We start from the raw sequence: 20,657 nt of genomic DNA, 5'->3' as shown, positions 1-20,657 counted from the left end.
TTTTCTGATGTCTCCTACCCTAGGAGACGGGGAGAAGTAATCCTCAGCGGCGTCCCTGAGTGGGTTGCCAAGACTAAAAAAATCCGAGTGTGCTGTACCCTAGTTGCAGCCCATTTCGAATAAAGTCTTCGTTCGGTAACCGAAAACCCATCCACTGGGGTTTTACCCAGTGAGGAGTCTGTGGGGTTACCTTAACCTGTTAAGCGTCCCCTCTGGACCAGGTTGCCACTAATGTACTGTCATGCTTTTTTTGCCCTGAGCGGTCATTTCACTAATAATAATTTTTCAAAGTTGATATTTCTTTATGCTTATAATTCATATTTATAGTTAAAAGTCGGGATATTAATTAAATGGTGGAATAAAAAAGAAATTAATACTATTATTTCATTTCAAAAGGCTACATAATACTGAATATTCTAATGGGTTCTTTTTATCTTCAATCGTAAATCTTACGCCAGGATCAGCAATAAAAGCAATGGGACAGGTCTCTCTCTCTCTCTCTCTCTCTCTCTCTCTCTCTCTCTCTCTCTCTCTCTCTCTCTCTCTCTCTCTCTCTCTCTCCAATGAGAAGTAATTTTTTTTGCTCTCGGCTTCGAAAGAAAACTTTGTTTCTTCAATATCCTCATCACTGGAGGATTCAGAACTAGTGCTCTCATTATCAAACAGGTTATCATTATCAAATTCCTCAACAAGAATATCATTTATTTCATCTAAAGAAATAACCATCGCCTTTAGACCGATCATTGTAAAAGGAACAACAAACAACCTTATCCGCATAAACGCCCGAAGCGCACTGAAAGGAAACCAGTTTTCTAACATCAAGCTACCTTCAGCAAAATAGTTGCCAGACATCATATAAGTATCTATTTACAGCCCCCATATGCTGAGAGTGTTGCCAAGTGGTGATCCTATACTTATTATACGAGTAAACGTATTATCACGCGACTGACGACTTGATAAAGGCAGTTAAAGTCATGGACGGAATATGCAGTTGAAGACGGTACCGAGTAGATCGTGGTGAACGGTTTATCACGTGGGTGACGCTTAACAGGTTAAAAGAACGATACCAGCTCGCCCCCACGTGTCAGCACTGTTGACCAGCACGGGGAAGGTCAAGAGGAGGACCTCAAGGATTTCCTTCCCCTCTAGGATCGGAAGGCAATTGAGGTTACTCTCAATCTAGACTCTCCTCCATCCTAAGACCCAGAGCTCGTAATGTCACTGGCGTTGCTACGTCCCTGGCGTTCAAGAAACTACTCTGTGGCGTAGATATTTTAAGTGGGCATGTGGAAGCGTCGATCGACCTTCACGCCCCACTACCTGCAAAGACGTAACCTACAAGAACATGGAGACCTTTTCCATCGGTCCTGTGGTGGTTGCACAACAAATTGTCTAAACACCTCAGGCTCCTTGATGGACAAGTAGCAGAGGGTTGAGGGCTGAGGCTACCCGGATTAGTCTGGGGTGAATGAGTAAGAATGCCTGGCTCCTTTCTCCCTTTCACATTCTCCCCTCTGGGGAAAACAGCTCCGCAAGCCTCAGCATAGCTGACCTCACCTTGCTGCAGGTAAGACCCATTTCCCTTGTGCCTCCTAAGTATAAAAGAATACTTTGTTACGTCCCAATACCTTTTAGAGGGAGGGTATTGGGTAAGTCTTTAAGAACAATAGGTTTTGTACTTGAGTTCTTATGTTAAAGACAGCCACATTGTTAGTTCCACTCACACACAAGCTTCTGCAGGCTGCTATCAGTGCATTATCTCATATCGGCACTTGATTTTAACGAGGGTTGGGTCCCTTCTACTATCGATCACAGATCGAAATAGAGAAGACCCCGGGTCATGACCAAGGCCAGTTAGTGAGGACTTCCTCCCTCCTAAGAGTAAGTCACCCTATAAATAGCGGAGGGTTTGTATCTACGCCGGAATAAATAACAAATTTGTAAGTAATTTGTAATTTTCCTAGTATACAAACCTCGAGCTATTTATACAAATTGGCCCGCCACCCTGTCCCCCTAAAAGTCCTGCCATAAAGCAGAGTGGTTACTCAGCCGAGAGGTGTGAGTGAGCGGGGTAGCCAGTCTACCCCACCCCCTAACTAGCGGATGGGGTAGTTATCCCTCGCTAAAATTATCATGGCTCGTCTTTCAGCTGCGCCGAAAGTATACCCTAAAAATAGCTCCAGGTTTGTATGCTAGGAAAAACACAAATTACTTACAAATTTGTTATTTGTTCCGTAACTGGAATACAAACCACGCTATTTATTAGGGGTTATACTTTCGGCGGATCTGAAATGACGAGCCATTAAAAGTCAGCGAGGGTTAACTACCCACACTGCTAGTTAGCGTGGGTAGGAGGGGGGGTAGCTTGCTACGACTCCCGTTCACACACCTGTGATTTAGTCACTTCACTTTTGGCTCGGATCGAGAGCGATTGTTTCCTCTCTCCCTCCTCGCCTATTTTGGAATGCCATTAATTTTTGTCTTTTAACTTACTTTTTCTTATACGTGTATATATATATATATATATATATATATATATATATATATATATATATATATATATATATATACACATTCTTAATGTTTATGTATACATATGTGTATAGAAATGTGGTAAGTTTCCTTTTCAGTGTTAGTGCTGTTTGTGTGATACATATACGACAACGACACTTGCGTAGTAGCAAGGCCAGCACAGTTCCACTTTGTGGGGAATGACCTCTCTCTCTCTGGTCCATCGGTCTTCCTGTCGGCATATATCTGTTAACTCAGCTGCCACAGGGGAATCGTCATCGCCTGGACCCTCTTCATTCAACTATTGTCTTCGCTTTTTTCCTCTTTTCCTACGGGAAACTTGGATTCTGAGCGAAGGGAATGTGGCCTTTCAAAGATTGACTACGGTCTCTCTTCTCGAGGTCGTTCACCTTTACTACAACAGCGTACTATTGGAGAAGCTCCTTTCCCGTGCGTGGGTTAGGTTGCTCTTCTGATGGTTTGTCTCAATTATTTTTAGTGAAAATCTAATTGTATTTTAACTTTTCAGCTTTCTCTGTGGGGAACACTTCCCTTCGGAGGGTCAGTAGTTCTCACTATTAGTGAATGTTCTTAGCTGATTTGAATAACTATGATTCTGTTTTTATTACAGTTACTCCGCTCCCCCCCCTTCTCATGTGGATATCGACTGGGGAAGGAAGGGCGCAATACTTAATTCTTATTTTATGTTGTTCCCTTGGGGTTCCTCTTTGGAGTTCCTCCCTAGGGAATTTCTGTTAAATAATTATTTAATTTTATTTTCCCAGTTAACTATGCAGTTTTTCTTCGTTTGACTAAGAGTGCCAACCAAGCAGAGCTGTTCTGTTCATGCGTGGGGAATCTGCTGTCAATGCCGTCCCTCAGAGGTCGTCGTCATAGGCGTCATCCCTTCTCTTTGAAGTACTCCCGTGACAACGTGGCCAGCACTTCAGGTCATCTTAGAATGCTAAAGGAGGCTCGCCTCCAGGGGTTTGACAACTTCCCTTCCAAGGGAAGTTTCCTCCCCAGGTGTGAGGTTGTTTCTCCCTTAAAAGGGAGAACTTCCCATATCTTAATAAATTCATCGTCTCCAACTGCTGTTGCTGCCCTTCGGCCAGACTTCTCTCCCCCCTTGCTGAGTTTCTCTTCCTTCAGGGGCGGAGTACGGTCTTGGCAAGTCTCTTCTACAAAATGTTCACCTCTCTTGTTTGCGAGAGAGGCCACTCATAGAGACTCGTCTTCAGAGGATCGCTACTGCTAAGGTCAGCTTGCTGATCCACCGGCCCTTAGGGGCACCATCATGGGCATTTTCTAGTCTCTTCTACGAAAAGTTCACCTCTCTCGTTCGCGAGAGAGGCCACTCATAGAGACTTCTCTTTGGAGGATCACTACTGTTATATGTCAGCTTGCTGATCCATCGGCTCTCATGGGCGTCATCACGGGTGTCTTCAAGTCTCTTCTACTAAGTATTCACCTCTCTCGTTTGCGGGAGATTCCTCTCATAGAGACACCTCTTCGGAGGATCAAGCAGACCTTCCAGCGCAGCAGACCTACCAGGACCTCTTTGCATCTCAGTTCCTGATCATCCTGCCAGCTGACCTACCGATTTACCAGCACAACCTTGTGCTGCAATGTAGTCCTTTGGACTTCGGGCCTGGACTCTAACACGGACCTTTTACGGTCCTCATCGGTGGATGCTCGCCCTTCCAAAAGGCACATCCTAGTTCCTGATCGTCCTGCCAGCTGACCTACCGATCTACCAGCGCAACCTTGCGCTGGTCCTGGACTCTTAACGCAGTAACGCAGAACTGCTTACGGTCCCCATCAGTGGGTGCTATCCCTTTTTTTAAAGGGCACATCCCATTTCCTGATCGTCTTGCCACTGGTCATCCTACCAGCTGACCCGCCAACCTACTAGTGCTACCTTTGGCGCGCGCGCGCCGACATTCTTCCGCGCGAGCGCCGATGATCTTCCGCGCGCTGGTACCGATGGTCTCCCGCGCGCATGCTCGCTGACATTCTTACACGCGCAAGCGCCGACGATCTTCCGCGCGCAAGCGCCGACGATCTTCCGCGCGCAAGCGCCGACGATCTTCCGCGCGCAAGCGCCGACGATCTTCCGCGCGCAAGGGCGACGATCTTCCGCGCGCAAGCGCCGACGATCTTCCGCGCGCAAGGGCGACGATCTTCCTCGCGCAAGCGCCGACGATCTTCCTCGCGCAAGCGCTGACGATCTTCCGCGCGCAAGCGCCGACGATCTTCGGCGCGGGGGTATCGATGGTCTCCTGCACGCGCGTTGATAATCTTGCGCGCGCGCACGTGCCGATAGTCTTCCGTGTGTGCGGGCCGATAGTTTCACGTGCGCGCGCCAGCAGTCTTGTATGCACGCGCGCAGACGATCTCCCACGCGCTAGTGACAATGGTGGATGCTCGCCCTTCCAAAAGGCACATCCTAGTTCCTGATCGTCCTGCCAGCTGACCTACCGATCTACCAGCGCAACCTTGCGCTGGTCCTGGACTCTTAACGCAGTAACGCAGAACTGCTTACGGTCCCCATCAGTGGGTGCTAGCCCTTTTTTTAAAGGGCACATCCCAGTTCCTGATCGTCTTGCCACTGGTCATCCTACCAGCTGACCCGCCAACCTACTAGTGCTACCTTTGGCGCGCGCGCGCCGACATTCTTCCGCGCGAGCGCCGATGATCTTCCGCGCGCTGGTACCGATGGTCTCCCGCGCGCATGCTCGCTGACATTCTTACGCGCGCAAGCGCCGACGATCTTCCGCGCGCAAGCGCCGACGATCTTCCGCGCGCAAGCGCCGACGATCTTCCGCGCGCAAGCGCCGACGATCTTCCGCGCGCAAGCGCCGACGATCTTCCGCGCGCAAGCGCCGACGATCTTCCGCGCGCAAGCGCCGACGATCTTCCGCGCGCAAGCGCCGACGATCTTCCGCGCGCAAGCGCCGACGATCTTCCGCGCGCAAGCGCCGACGATCTTCCGCGCGCAAGCGCCGACGATCTTCCGCGCGCAAGCGCCGACGATCTTCCGCGCGCAAGCGCCGACGATCTTCCGCGCGCAAGCGCCGACGATCTTCCGCGCGCAAGCGCCGACGATCTTCGGCGCGGGGGGTATCGATGGTCTCCTGCGCGCGCGTTGATAATCTTGCGCGCGCACGTGCCGATAGTCTTGCGTGTGTGCGGGCGGATAGTTTCACGTGCGCGCGCCAACAGTCTTGTATGCGCGCGCGCAGACGATCTCCCACGCGCTAGTGACAATGCTCTTGCGCGCGCGCCAATAGTCTTGCACGCGCGCATGGCAACAGTTCCGCGCGCATGGGCCGACTTTTTTCTGTGTGCGGGCGCCTAGGGTCACACGCACGCGCACCGCGCCGACTTTCTTCTGCGTGCGGGTGCCGATGGTATCCTGCACGAACAGTCTACCGCGCACGCGCACCGATGGCCTCACACGCGGGCGTGTGCCGACGGCCTTTGCGCGTGCGCTACAATAATCTCGAGTGCGCGCCCTCAGCCTTTGGCGCTCGCCGACGGTCTTCCACATGCGGACGCCGATGGTCTTTCGCACTCGCGCGCCAACAGTAGTACTCTCACGCACGCGCCAATGCTCCCACTCTTGCGCAACCAGTCACACGCTTTGGTGCATTCTAGGGAGAATGTACAAAACTACACAGTGCCTTTCTGCGCGCCAGCGCTCTTCCTCACTTTCCTGCGCCCTCCTGCGCAGTTACGGTCCCGGATCCATGCGCCAGCTCTTGCCAAAGAGTCAAGGCTCAAAGAGTCAAGGCTCTCAGATCCAATGCACCAGCTCTTGCCTAAGAACCAGCGCTTTTGCTCTCCAGGCAAATATTAAGCACCAGCATCATCCTGTGTGCTATTGCTCCAGACTCACCTATACACTCGCGCAATTGTCAGTAAAACTTTTTGGACTGGTCACCATTCCCCCATTCCTCCCCGCAAACACATAAACATTGCCACCGGGAAAAGAGGAATAAGGCTCCGCAGAGGATTCAAGATCCCGAAGATTCCATCCTACAAGGAAATCGAAACGGGGAATCCTTGGTCCCTGTCGCTTCTGAAGTTTCTTTTATCCTTGACAGACCACCGTCAGTAAACAAGAAAGTATCAACAGACTGATCTCTAGATCACTGTTTGCTGATGGCTAGTTCACAGTTTACTGATTGCTAGGTTGCCGATCACCAGATCGCCAATTGTTAGCTCAATGCTGATCTTTGACCTCTAGTCCCTCATTGGGAAACTTCTTAAGCCTAGTGGACTCTCCTCGTCGTCTAGCCATGAGACGCTCCAAGATTTTATGGTCTGCTTCAGAGCTAGACCATCTCCTGTTAGGAGTTTTTTCGAACGTTTGAAGTATTTATTTGTTGGTTTGGTCCCTGGGAGCCTTAAGTAAGAAGGTCTCTCCAGCTGTCAATGTATTGCTGTACAATTATGTCGTGCATGAACAAGGCTATCAGGGATGGCTCCAATGATCTGGCAGCCACGTTCACTGCAGGAGTACTTAAGGTGTAAGTGCACTCAATGTGTTCATTGTCAAGACAAAGTTCACGATGAAGACTACCAAATCTGTCTTGGCAGCAGTAAGGGAAGGCGTCTGGATGGTCTCTACCTTCAGGATGCATACTTCCACATCCCGATTCATCCAAACTTTCAACAACATCTGAGGTTTGTAGACGGGAAAGTAGTGTACCAATTTCGAGTACTGTGCTTCGGCCTCATTCCTGCTCCTTTTGTTTTTACAAGGCTCTTGCAAAATGTAGCAAGCTTTCTACATTTTTTGAGGATTCAGAGCCTCCCTTTATTTTGACGACTGGCTAATCAGGGCGTCGTTATTAAATCGCTGTCTGGAGAGCCTCTAATGGACATTAGACCTAACCAAGGAGCTAGGTCTCATAGTGAACGTAGAGAAGTCGTAACTTACAGTACTCCATCCCAGACTATTCTTTATTTGGGAATGGAGATACAATGTCGAATTTTTCGGGCCTTTTCGTCTCCCACAAGAATGGAACAAGCTCTGTTAAAAGTCCGTCACTTGCAAGAGAAAAACAGTTGCTCTGTAAGAGTTTGAACGAGCCTCGTGGGAACTCTTTCATCGCTGGAGTAGTTTATCTCTCTGGGGAGACTCAACCTTTGCCCTCTCCAATTTCACCTAAACCATTGGAACAAGAAGAAGGGCTTAGAGAGTATCTCTTTCCCAATCTCCAACTCAGTCTAGACATGTCTGACTTGGTGGGACAGCAACATCAGACTTCGAGAAGGTCTTTCTCTTGCGATCAAGAACTTAAACCATGTGTTGTATTCAGATGCATCGGATTTGGGTTAGGGAGCTCCACTGGACAGTCTGGAATGCTCGGGTCTTTGGTCCACGGATCAGAAGGAACTCCATTTAAGGCAAGTAACATCTCTCTTTTGACGAGATTTGTGCAAGGAGAAATGAATGTCTTGGCGGACTGCCTCAGCAGAAGAGGACAAGTCATCTCCATGGAGTGGACGTTGCACAAGACTGTGTGCGAGAAGCTATGGATGACATGGGGTCAACCCACCATAGATCTTTTTGCGACTTCACTGACAAAGAGGCTCTCGACTTACTGCTTTCCAGATCCAGAGGCAGCCCACATAGACGCTTTCCTGCTGGACTGGTCTCACCTGGACGTTTATGCCTTTCCACCTTTCAAGATCCTAAACAAGGTGCTGCAGAAGTTCACCTCTCATGAAGGGACCAGGTTGACGTTGGTTGCTCCCCTCTGGCCCGCGAGAGAGTGGTTCACAGAGGTACTTCTATGGCTGGTAGACGTTCCAAGAAGTCTGCCGTTGCGGATGGATCTCTTGCGACAGCCTCACGTAAAGAGATTTCATCAAAGCCTCCCCACGCTTCGTCTAACTGCCTTCAGACTATCGAAAGACTCTCTTGAGCTCGAGGGTTTTCGAAGGAGGCAGCTAGAGCGATCGCGAGGGCTAGAAGATCCTCTACCATCAGGATCTATCAGTCGAAATGGGAGGTATTTAGAGACTGGTGCAAGTCCTCCTCTATTTCCTCTTCCAGTGCCTCTGTAGCGCAGATTGTGGATTTTCTGCTTTATCTGAGAAACGGTCGCTCCCTCTCTGCATCCACCATTAAAGGCTACAGAAGCATGTTAGCTTCTGTTTTCAGGCATAGGGGTTTGGATCTTTCTAATAACAAAGATCTCCAAGACCTGCTTAAGTCTTTCGAGACTTCCAAGGAGCGTCATATTTCGACTCCTGCTTGGACGTGGTCCTACAGTTCCTTATGTCAGACAGGTTTGAACCATTAAATTCAGCCTCCCTGAAGGATCTTACCCTCAAGACACTTTTTTTGGTGAGCTTGGCTTCGGCTAAAAGGGTTAGTGAGATACATGCTTTTAGCAAGAACATCGGCTTCTCCACTAATAAAGCAGTATGTGCTCTTCAACTTGGTTTTTTGGTCAAGAATGAACTTCCGTCTCGTCCTTGGCCTAAATCATTTGAAATCCCCAGTCTTTCTGAGATTGTGGGGAATGAAGTTGAAAGAGTGCTGTGCCCCGTTAGAGCTCTTAAATTTTATTTATCCAGAACTAAACCGCTACGAGGTTGTTCAGAGGCTTTATGGTGCTCCGTTAAAAAGCCCTCTTTGCCCATGTCTAAGAATGCGTGGTCTTATTTTATTAGACTTTTGATTCGGGAGGCACACTCTCATTTAAGTGAGAAGGATCGTAATTTACTTAAAGTCAAGGCTCATGAAGTTAGAGCGATAGCAACTTCAGTAGCGTTTAAGCAAAATGGATCCATTAAAAGTATTATGGACGCGACCTTTTGGAGAAGCAAGTCGGTATTCGCTTCATATTACTTGAAAGATGTCCAGACTCTTTATGAGGACTGCTACACACTGGGACCATTCGTAGCAGCGAGTGCAGTAGTGGGTGAAGGCTCTACCACTACATTCCCTTAATCCCAATATCCTTTTAATCTACTCTTGAAATTTTTAATCTTATTTTGGGTTGTACGGGAGACTAAGAAGTCTTTCGCAATCTTTTTGATTTGGCGGGTGGTCAAAATATTGTTTCTTGAGAGCGCCCAGATTAAGGGTATTGATGAGGTCTTGTTATAGGGGTGTTCACCCTGGATATAGCAGCTCCTGGGAGTCTTTCAGCATCCTAAGAGGATCGCTGGGCTTCGTGAGGATAGCGGACTAATGAGGCAGAGTAATTATCAGAGTCAGCTTCCTTACCAGGTACCTATACTTAAGTTTGTTTTTTGAATAGTTGTCAAAAACTCTTGAGCATATACGCCTTTATTGTTTTAATACTGGTCTCTACCCACCACCATGGGTGTGAATCAGCTATTTATATATTCACCGGCTAAGTTTAATATTTAAAAATATTTTCATTATAAAATAAATTTTTGAATATACTTACCCGGTGAATATATAAAATTAAAGGCCCTCCCTTCCTCCCCGATAGAGACCCTACGGACTGAGAAGAACTGGTTTGGTTGAGAAGTATATGCGGTATCTGGCCGATAGTCGGCGCTGGTGGGCACACCCGGCAGCCTTCATGGCTATCGCTCGCGAGATTTTGGAATCTGTCGACCGTCGGAGACGTCAGCTATTTATATATTCACCGGGTAAGTATATTCAAAAATTTATTTTATAATGAAAATATCATTTTTCTATAATTTCTTGCTTCAATTCTAATGAAAGAATTGCCTTCTTCCTGTACTGAAACTTAGCTTCTTAGGCACCATGATTATAGGTAAAATCAAAAAGGAAATGTGAGAAAAGGAAGAAAATAAGCACTGTTAATAACAGATCAAACAGAGGACAACCACACGATACACACAAGAATAGAGAACTGAGCACTCGACGCTCAATGGCGTAATGTTTACTTCGTGTGTCGAAATAAAATTCGGGTGTAGAGTAAAAAATTTGCTCGAATTTTACTTCGGATGTTGGAAAATTCGGATGTAGATACGTTCGTGTGTAGAGGTTCCACTGTATCTGGGAACGATTCTAAACCAATCTCCACAAAAACCTTCTCGAAACGAGAACGACTTCCATTCCAGGGGACTTGAGTCGGAAAAAGAAGAAAGGAGGGACCATAGTGCTGCACCACACGACCTCAGCCCTCTGGACAGAGCCCGAAGGTACCTTCACTTAAATCTCTTAAGAGATGAAGGCCAACTTTCCGGTTCTCAGCAGCTTCATCGGTTCCTAACAGACCACTCAGTGATGTGATGGACGACACACCACACACCACATATAGACTCACATCGACAAGCAAGTAGGAACTTGCTTGTAGCCTCTTCCCATCTTACAGTATAGTATAAACATAAGATGGGCCAAAGTCCGTTCGGTATCACTATCAGCCCGCTTCATTCCAGACTGGAAGAACGTGCTCGCCGACAATCTGTGCGCAGCATCTCAGATAAGGTATACCGAATGGACTCTGGATCGCCATGTAGCCAACAAAGTCCCGACTTTACGAGGTCCTCCAACTAAGGGGTCTGTTGGCAACGCTCCTGAATATCAGGCTACCGTTGCTTACCAGCCCTAGACCCCAGGGGTCTCTGGCAACAACGGTGGGTACAACAATGACGTTTAAGTCTCGTCCCTGTTTTATCTGGAGAAGGGCACTCAAGAAGGCTAGAACATCGGTCAACCTCTCAAGGACTCTCCTAGCTCCGCTATGGCATTATGCAGAACGGTCTCCAAACCTTTTGCAGCTCCTGATAGAGAATCCAAGAGAACCCTCTCCACATAACAGACAACCCACTTCGACACCTACCACAAGCTATATCTTTGCTATGAATGTACGCCTGAAGACTACCCAATACCTCTTTGCGATAAGGTTATCTAGATATCTGAGGAATTCCTCAGCATCAGTCTACCAGGCAGTATCACGTCTTGTGTAGTTGGCGTCATGTGAAAGTGTGTCTCCACTCGATACTTCGATTCCAGCAATAGCGTAATCCTCGAGTATATGCAAGAGGAAAAGACCCCCTATTCAGTTTCGACAGGTAAAGATGATCACTCAACCTTGATCCTTCACCTTCAAACTGAAAGAAAGGGACACCCTCTCATCGATAGACTTTTCCTAACTCATATGGACTTACAACTTGCCTCTCCCCAGTTGGAATTGAGACCTTCCTCTCAAAACATGGTTCAAATCTCCGATCCCTAAAGTGACCTCCTTGTGTTCCACTTCACCAGGCAACAAATTTTCTCCTGATTTAAGAACACAATATTCCTACACACTCGGACAACAACCATACAAGTCAAGGAACTTCATGGTCTCTTTCGACATCGCCCATTATTGAGAAGGGCGAAAGACAATGTTCAGTTTTGTCCCTGAGTATGTCACCAGACACAGTCTCCAGAGGTGACGGATCCTACACAAGTCTCAACTAGGTAACGGACGATCCAGATCATCCGTTATTGTACCCAGGGTAAGGTATGAGACTTTACCCAAAGAAAACGGCAACAGCCTGCCCAGGTCCCTCCTCTTGTCAGCACTGGGCGAGACTAGAGGAGGATCACCGAAACATCATCTCGACATGACGACTCACAGTGTCAGGGGGCATATCTATGCCCCTGGTCCTTCTTAGCAGATTACTCTGTGATGTAGGTTTTACAAGAAAGGATGTGAATGCTCCAGGTGACTTTCACAACCTTTCTCCTGCAAGACGTGACCCACAGGAACTCGATACGATCTCTATCGGTCCTGTGGTGGCTGCACAACAGCTGGTTGTATACCTCAAGCTCCTTATTGGACAAGTAGCAGAGAGTTGAGGGCACTTTTACCCGGTTTTAGTCTGCGCGAATGAAAAGATTTGACTTGCTCTTATTCTTTTCTTCATCCTACCTTCTCGTGGGGAAAGCTGCATCCTGGGTTCTCTGCATAAGCTGACCTCAAACCACTGCAGGTAAACCATGCTCCCTTGTGTACCTAGTATTAAACTAATACTGTTGCGTCCCCATACCCTGGCGAGGTGGTATTGGGAAGTCTTGGTTACATCAGGTTTTTCCTACATAGACTCGGAATAACTTTACCTAGACAGTCACACTTCTACATGTCTCAACACAGCTTGCGTAGGCCGCGGACCTTGCGTAGCAAGGTTTAGCGAGGGCAGGGACTCCTTATTTTTGAGTACTAACATACCCAGATAAGGAGTCCCCGGGCAAAGCCAAAAGCCAGATTGGCAGGGACGTCCACCCTTCCTAATGGGTGAGTCACTCCTAATAAATAGCATGGTTTGTATTCCAGTTATGGAACAAATGACAAATTTGTAGATAATTTGTATTTTTCCTAACTATACAAACCTTAGTTATTTATACAAATTTGCCCGCCATCCCTATTCCCCTTGAAGTCCTACCTCCAAGCAAAGTGACTAAATCACAGGTGTGTGAACGGGAGATGTAGCAAGCTATCCCCCCCCCCTGCCCCCACTAACCAGCGGTGTGGGTAGTTAACCCTCGCTAAATTTTAATGGCTCGTCATTTCAGCTCCGCCGATAGTATAACCCCTAATAAATAGCTAAAGTTTGTATAGTTAGGAAAAATACAAATTATCTACGAATTTGTCATGTTAAGTTGGTCTTTAATTTTACTTATATATATGTTGATTATATATTGACAGGATTAATTCCCTAGAGGTTCTGTATAGAGATATTTGTCTCTCCTGGTTTTGTATACCTGCATTTTCAAATCATTTTTTTTTTTTCTTCAATGTTGTTATAAGTTTTTGTTATTAGTCCTTTTTCAATATGCTTCCTCAAGTGAGATGTCCCCCATTTCAGCCTGAAGTTTTTTTCCCTTCCCATGTAATATTATTTCTTTTCCTCTCCTAATGATCAATTACCTTTAAATAAAATATATCTTACCTAGGAAGCATACTGCTCCTCCTATTCAGGACTCCATGCATAGCACTGCAGAGAAAGAGAGGGGGAACCCAAGAAAAGGTAATAGGGAAATTTCAGGTTCTAGCTGGGTCCACTTGCCCAGTATAAATTCTTAGGGTGGGGCAAATACCCAGTTCATTCTTGATTGCTTACTTTTTGCTCAGATCTCTGGGCATTCCACCGATTTTCTTTTTTGTGTAGTGAACGTCGGAGTGTGGCCGGCATTCAGTCACACTAGGCATTTCTGTGTGCTACATCTGGCCACAGTTCGCAAACCACTACACCGCTATTGGTCAGGAGCCGTGATTTGGAGCCTTGGTAAGGGCTGTCACGCAAGGCTTCGCAACAGGTATCTCGCCTGCTTGTCCGTCGCAAGCTCCTAAGATCCCCCTGGAGGAGGCTTCCTCGCCTTCTAGAGACCCAAGGTAAAAATCCACGGTTCCTTCTCGCAGAGAAACTTAGTTTTCTTCCTCTCTCCTGAAGCGGAAAAGAGGAGTCCCTAACGAGTCAGTCTCATCCAGGGTCAAGCTAACCTCTGTCAGGACATCCAAGGGTAGGTCAAGTGTCATCATACCTGCTCTTCCTCGTCCTCTTGCTCCACAGCCATCAGTCTAGGTGGAAGTTCTGCACAGGGAAGAGTCCTTATCCAAGTCTTTCCAGCCCTCGCTCATCGAGGAGGTCCCTCGAGAACTCAGGGTAGCCTCGAAACCCCTGGAAGATATGATCCTTCTCCATATGGGGTACCAACATAATGGTGTACCACCGAAACTATCCGTGCTAGAGACTTTATTCCCTCTGTGGAAAGAGTCCAAGGACTCTAAGACACTCAAAATCCTCATTGAGGATTACGAGACCTGCAGAGGGGGTCAGGCAGTCTTCATCCGGCCACTTCAACGATGACCACGACCCACCCTGAGATGATATCTCTTGGATGGAAGACAATACCTTCCCTGCTAGTCCTACATCAGAAGCTTCCGCAGGTTCGACAATACCGCATTAGTCTCCGTTGAATCCAACTTCTTCAGGAACAGCTAGATCTCAGGTCCTTCGGCACCAGGCAACGTCCTTTCCTCTGGTTCTCTACGAGATCTGAGCAAGAAACTGTCCTGATAAGGAAGTTGCAAGATGAGAATCTCATTCAAGGAGTCATTCTCCCCGGTTCTTCTCCGAATTGATTTCTCCCTCGAGATGTGTCAAAGAATAGGGGGTTGGGGCATGCTGTACCACTCAGCCTCTGGGCTGTGGTCAGAGCACGAACGGGACTGCCTCCTAAACTTGTCAGAGATTAGGGCAACCTTCCTGCGAGCAAGAGGTACCACCCCCCTTTAAGGGGAACTCAGTTTGAGCTCTGGCTCGTTTCTCATAGAAGGCCCGATGTGACCTTCAACTTGGGCTTGAACTTGGGTATGGGAAACAGATAGTATGGCCGAGAGGATCGCCCCTACTATGAGATTCAGGGCCTCTGTAACACGGTTTTTTGGACTTTGCTCCTTATCAATGCATCGGATGTAGCTGAAAGTTGACATATGTATATTTTACAACCACACACAAATTTTGTCAGCATTATCAATAACCTAAACCCGATAGTTTTAATTTTTATAGAGTAAAAATGATCTAGCCGACGCCATGGCCAGTGATAACGAGCCAAGAGTCGGAAACATTCATTACGTAAGCAATGTAAACACCTTTTGACAAAATTTTGCCCCGCCCATCCACCAGACACCCAATCACCTTGTTCCATCGGCTCTGAAACCCATAACAGTCAAGAATGGCTAGCAGGATTTGGAATTGCCCCCGTGGTTTCAAAACTGCATTTATCTTACGACTTGCAACTTTATACAGTCAAGAGAAAGCCCGTGGCCATATTTACTATAGCCTGAATAGGTAATTATTCAGTTTTTAGTTTAAATCCAATGTTTATGGTCTGATTTGTATTTAGCGTAATATGATTATAATACTTGTAATGTCATTCAGGCTTTTGAACATTTCCATTAACTATTCACTATGCCACCAAGAGAGAGAGAGAGAAAGAGAGATTGTATGTAAACAGTCTTTATATAACTATTTTTGTTAAAATAAGAATTTTTTGCTAAACTCTCCATCAGACCAACGGATCATCCGATATGATTTTTTTTCTTCTTCTTAAGCCGTACGACCGTGTTGGCTTTGTTTTGGGCATGACTGCATTTTGTAAATAAATCATGAATAGTTTTAGGAGTTTTATTTGTACATCTAATGGGAATTTATAGAAGTAAAGTGAACATAATTCATTTATCCTTTAAAATAATTACTACATGTAGCAAACAAATAGTAGTAAAGATAATAATGCAATGAAGGAATGATACCATACTTTATCTTTAGCTTCAACAACGGCAATAACATACCCAGTTGCCATAATTTGTCAGCTTAATGAAATAACCTATCATCTAATGTTAAACTTAATTTCTGTGGAGGCCATGGCTTATTGCACAGTGAAAAAAACATGACAAAGACTTTATGAATGGCGGAACGATACATAAATGTGGGTGGGGTATCTGTGCTAGCGTAGTAATACTACTGTGGCAGTAGTGCCGCAACAGTAGTATACATGAATTAAACGTTTAGGCCAACTGCTGGGATCCTTGAGGATCATTTAGCACTTCTTACAACTACTCGAGAAATGAGTTTTTATAGCCAGAATTAAAATTTTCTTATCCAACAATGCCCATGATAGCCTTCAGTGTTATCCTGAATTATAACGAGGTCAAAGTTGGTGGAGCCTCATGAAGTCATCATTCTGACGATAATTATTGGTGAAGGTTTAAAGCCAAAATACGGTACCGGCTTCTATATTTTTTTTTCTCAGTAAATAGGTAGGTAGATAGATAATAAATAAAAATTGCTTGACATTGGATATAGCAGTTATCAATGAGCTTGTCTACTACGTTTTTGAAAATTAACAACTATTCCCTACACCTTGGCAATCTGATTGTGACCTATAAAGTAGACTGTAATTTCTTAGGAAACTTATTTTGGGAGTTAGACTAATAATCAAAGTGTTTTTGTATTTATTAACATATTTTGTTGGTTTGTTCATTATGACAATTATCAGTGGAGAGGTTTCAGAGTTCATAAAGGTGTACTGCTTTGCTTTTATTTAAACTTTTGTGTCATTGTTGGCAGAGGTATAGCTTTCGTTACGTATAGCCAATCATCGATCGAGAAAGAGGGAAAAAATGCCGTCATAAGTTACGTAATGAGTGCGTTCGAAACCTTTTCTCTGAATAAGTTGGCCCGTCTACAAAAAAAGTCACTTTTACATTATAAGTACCAAATTTATTCAACCTACGTAATGCAGAATATAATTCAAATTTATGTGTAGATATAATGTGCATTCTGAATAAGCATTATATTTATGAAATTCATAGATAAAAAATTATTGCGAAAAAACCGTGTTACAGAGGCCCTGAATCTCATAGTAGGTGCTGGAACTCTCCCTTCTGTTGTGGGGGAGAGTCACCAATTATGGCAGCAAATATTGATCGGGTCTTTCCCGTCTGCGAAAAAGATTTCCTTCTCCATTTGGTCTCCCTTTTGGAGTGTTCTTCCCGCGAAGAGAGGGATTCATCCACTCTCCTGCCGAGGGAGTAGTTCCTCCACCACCCACTATTCAACAATCTTCCTGCTTTCTCAATGGATCGCTAACAGCGACAGCAAACGGTGGCCACCTTTCCCATCCCCGTGAGAATCTTCCTTTTCCTGGTTGGTCTCCCCTTCGGGGCATTCCTCCCAGGGGAATTGGGTTCGCCTATTCTCCCCCATTGCCCTTCAGAGCAGGCCTCATCACCAGCAGTGTTGTCTCGTTAGAAGACTCGTCTCGCCTACTGACGTAGATCCTGAAAGATCCTACGGAAATTGGATTCATCCATTCCCCGCCTTTGATCTTCGGACACGGGCTATCAGACTTGCCTTGTAGGCAAGACTCGTCTTGCCCAGGAGACTCTTCCCATCTACAAGATTCGTCGTGCCAAGCAGACTTCATTCCTAGTCGACTCATCTGCAACTCCCGACGGAGATACTGAGAGAAGCCCCTCAGCGACTCTAAACAGCCACATGTGAATATCTTTCACAAAGCTGCATCTGCGCTGTGACTTCACACCTGGAGACTATCTAACTCCTACTCTCTCAGGGAGTCTCTCCCGCAACAGGTTGCAAAGAGAATATCTGAATACCTGGACAGATCTTTGGCTTTGGCCAATCCAGGCTAAGTGTACTGTAAGTTGGTGCCATGGAAGAGCCTTGGTAAGGGCTGTCACGCAAGGCTTTGCAACAGGTATCTCGCCTGCTTGTCCGTCGGAAGCTCCTAAGATCCCCCTTATGCCAGCATTAGAGGTGTTTCTTGGTTACCTTTGGGAGGAAAGCTTCTCTTGGTCTTGGCAAGGAAAGGCTACCGCTAGTCCTTGAGCCTCGCCTTCAGACTGGAAGGAATGAACGTTTCTCCACGTTGGCATTGCCCCTCATACGGAGTTTCGAGCCGACGGACCTTTAGTCGAAAAGGAGACCTTGTTCCAGGAATACAAGCAGTAGAGGTCTCCTGGCCTTGATAACAGGTCTCCTGCTCGTGTGGGCTTCTGCCAAGAGAGTTGGCAAACCCCGTGGGACACCCTTAATGGCTCTCATTCACGACGATGGGCCAAGTAATGTTCAACCTAGTTCATGGCAGCTCAGATCCCAGAATCCAAACCCTTCTGTCTGGGAGTCCTTCGCAACATCACCATTGATCCAGATCAACAGTTACTATGCCAAAGAGAAACTGGAGGCCCTTCTTCGAGGAAACTACGAGAGCTCGCCCTGAGTGTCAAAACACTTCAGCAGTACAGGGAAGGTCAGGAGGAGGATCATGTATAACACCATCTTTGCCTCAATTCACAAGGTCATTGACCTCGCACTGAATCCAGATACTCCTCCAACACTTCGACCCAGAGCACATCCCTGGCTTTCAAACGAAACTACTCTGTGGCGCAGTTTCTACAAGCTGGCGTGTGGAAGCGTCAAACGACTTTTGCCGCCCACTACCTGTAAGACGTAACCCACAGGAGACTCGATATGTTCTCTATTGGTCCTGTGGTGGTTGCACAACAACTGGTTTAACACTTCACGCTCCTTGATGGACAAGTAGCAGGAGGTTGAGTGCATTGGTTACCCAGTTTTAGTCTAAGTGAATAAATAAGAATGGCTGGCTCTTTCTTTTCTTCATCTTCCCCTCTTGGGGAAATCAGCATCCAAGGTCCTCTGCACAGCTGACCTCAACCAACTGCAGGTAAACCATTGTTACTTTGTGTAACCTGATATTGTGTCAATACTGTTACATCCCCATACCCTGGCGAGGTGGTATTGGGAATGTCTTTGTGACCTCAGACGATTCTTATGACTCGAAAGAACTCTTACCTAGACAGCCACATTGCTAGTATCACAAACACACAGCTTGTGTAAGCCGCAGACCATGCATTGCAAGGTTTTAGCGAGGTATAGGGTTTCCACCTACTATGTGCCAACACACATAAAGGGGATTCCCCGGGTAAAAGCCAAACAGTCAGATTGGCAGGGATGTCCACCCTCCTAATGGGTGAGTCAACCCCTATAAATAGCGTTGGTTTGTATTTCGGTTATATTTTTCCTAATGATACAAACCTGTAACTATTTCTAGATTCCCCCCCACCCAGTCACCCCTTAAAGTCCTACCTCTAGGCAAAGTGAGTTAGTCACAGGTGTGTGAGTGAGAGGGGTAGCTACTACACCCCCCCCCCCCTCGCTAGCTAGTGGTTAACCCTCGCTGAAAGTATAATGGTTCGTCTGTCAGCTTCATCAAAAGTAATACCACTATAAATAGCTACAGGTTTGTATCATTAGGAAAAATACAAAGTACTTCCAAATTTGTCATATTACTTTATAAATAGATTTTTAAATAGAGTATTATTTTCATTAGTGTTTATGAATGACATTGAATTATAAGGTCTTTAGTTTGGTAATACTGTATACATTGCTTTGCATAATTTCTTGAAAAATTAAAGCTTTACCATATCCTGAAGCAATTAGGTTTATCAGATTCTTTGCTTATCAGCTTTAGAATGTCACTTAGGTACTGTATGCAATTTCCAGTTAAATCTCAAAGACTGAAAGATAAATGTTTAGTAACACTTAGAACATACGTCACATACTTTAGAATTAATGTTTGGTGTGTGATTTTGGTAAGGCTCAAGTGTACTTGGTTTTGTTTCTTTAGATATTCTGTTAATTATCAAAAGGGTAACATTTGGAAGAGTATGGTAAGTTTAGTTGCTCATTTACATCAGAATTTTCAAGAATTTTCAATGATTTGGTAATTGATAAATTTACTTTCAGAACACATTTTTTCGATAAAGGACATCACTAATGTCTGCAATGGCAACGAAAATGGCCAAACAGTCACAAGTTGTTGAACAGCAAACCAGCACTGTAAGTATTGTATAACTGATACTTATTTAAGATTTTGGTTTTGGATTTTTGACCAGCCCTGTCAGATTTAGAAATTTCAATTAGGTGAACCTACAGTACTTTCTTGGGGGTTAAGTACTGTGTGGTTCCAAAGGAATTTCTTGTAAAAACTAGAATCGATAATCCAATATGACTTGATGTACAAAACAAATATTGTCTTTCCGGCCTTAGGGTATTGTATCAAAATGCAGGGCATGGATTCAGTGTATGAGGGGACCCACAGGTTCAAGCCCTGTTGAACCTGTTGCAGCACCTCCAGGGCAAAATTAGTCTGCTAACTAATAACATCTCACCCCCTGAAAACCACTATTACTAATGCTATAGACCATTCTTATTCAACCATTTATTTACATCTTTACTAAAGTTGTGAAAAAAGAAAGACCTTTGTTCAGGCTCTTAATTAAGTTTTGAAATATCTTTCTCAACTTTTAAGATTAGTTTGTTCCGACACTAGGTACAATCCCTATGTTATTTATTGAGATTATGGTTTTCGCAAAGCTGGAAGACCATCCTTAAGACTTTTAGCAAGGTATAATCACCTTCCTGCTAGTTATTGGGGTGGCTATGGGGGTACCCTGCTACCCTGCTCACTCACACACCTGTGTTGTGTTACCACTTATGCTTCTGGCTCTATGGAGAACAGACGTCGCCCAGTGGGAGAGATTTGGGAGACGACGCAAGAAAATGTCTAGAGAGATTCTTCACTTTCGGGT

General features: G+C 45.7%; 1 long non-coding RNA gene across 1 annotated transcript in view; it reads left to right on the top strand.

Annotated features, from left to right (window-relative positions):
* Positions 1–20,657, top strand: part of LOC137627429 (uncharacterized) — a 106,059-nt gene that overhangs the window by 38,587 nt on the left and 46,815 nt on the right. Inside the window, exon 2 of the long non-coding RNA XR_011041164.1 lies at positions 19,813–19,905. This is a non-coding gene — a long non-coding RNA (uncharacterized lncRNA). The remainder of the gene's footprint in view (positions 1–19,812; positions 19,906–20,657) is intronic.

Source organism: Palaemon carinicauda, chromosome 35, assembly GCF_036898095.1.
Source record: "Palaemon carinicauda isolate YSFRI2023 chromosome 35, ASM3689809v2, whole genome shotgun sequence".
Lineage (NCBI taxonomy): Eukaryota > Metazoa > Arthropoda > Malacostraca > Decapoda > Palaemonidae > Palaemon > Palaemon carinicauda.
This window is presented reverse-complemented; position numbering and strand designations above follow the sequence as displayed.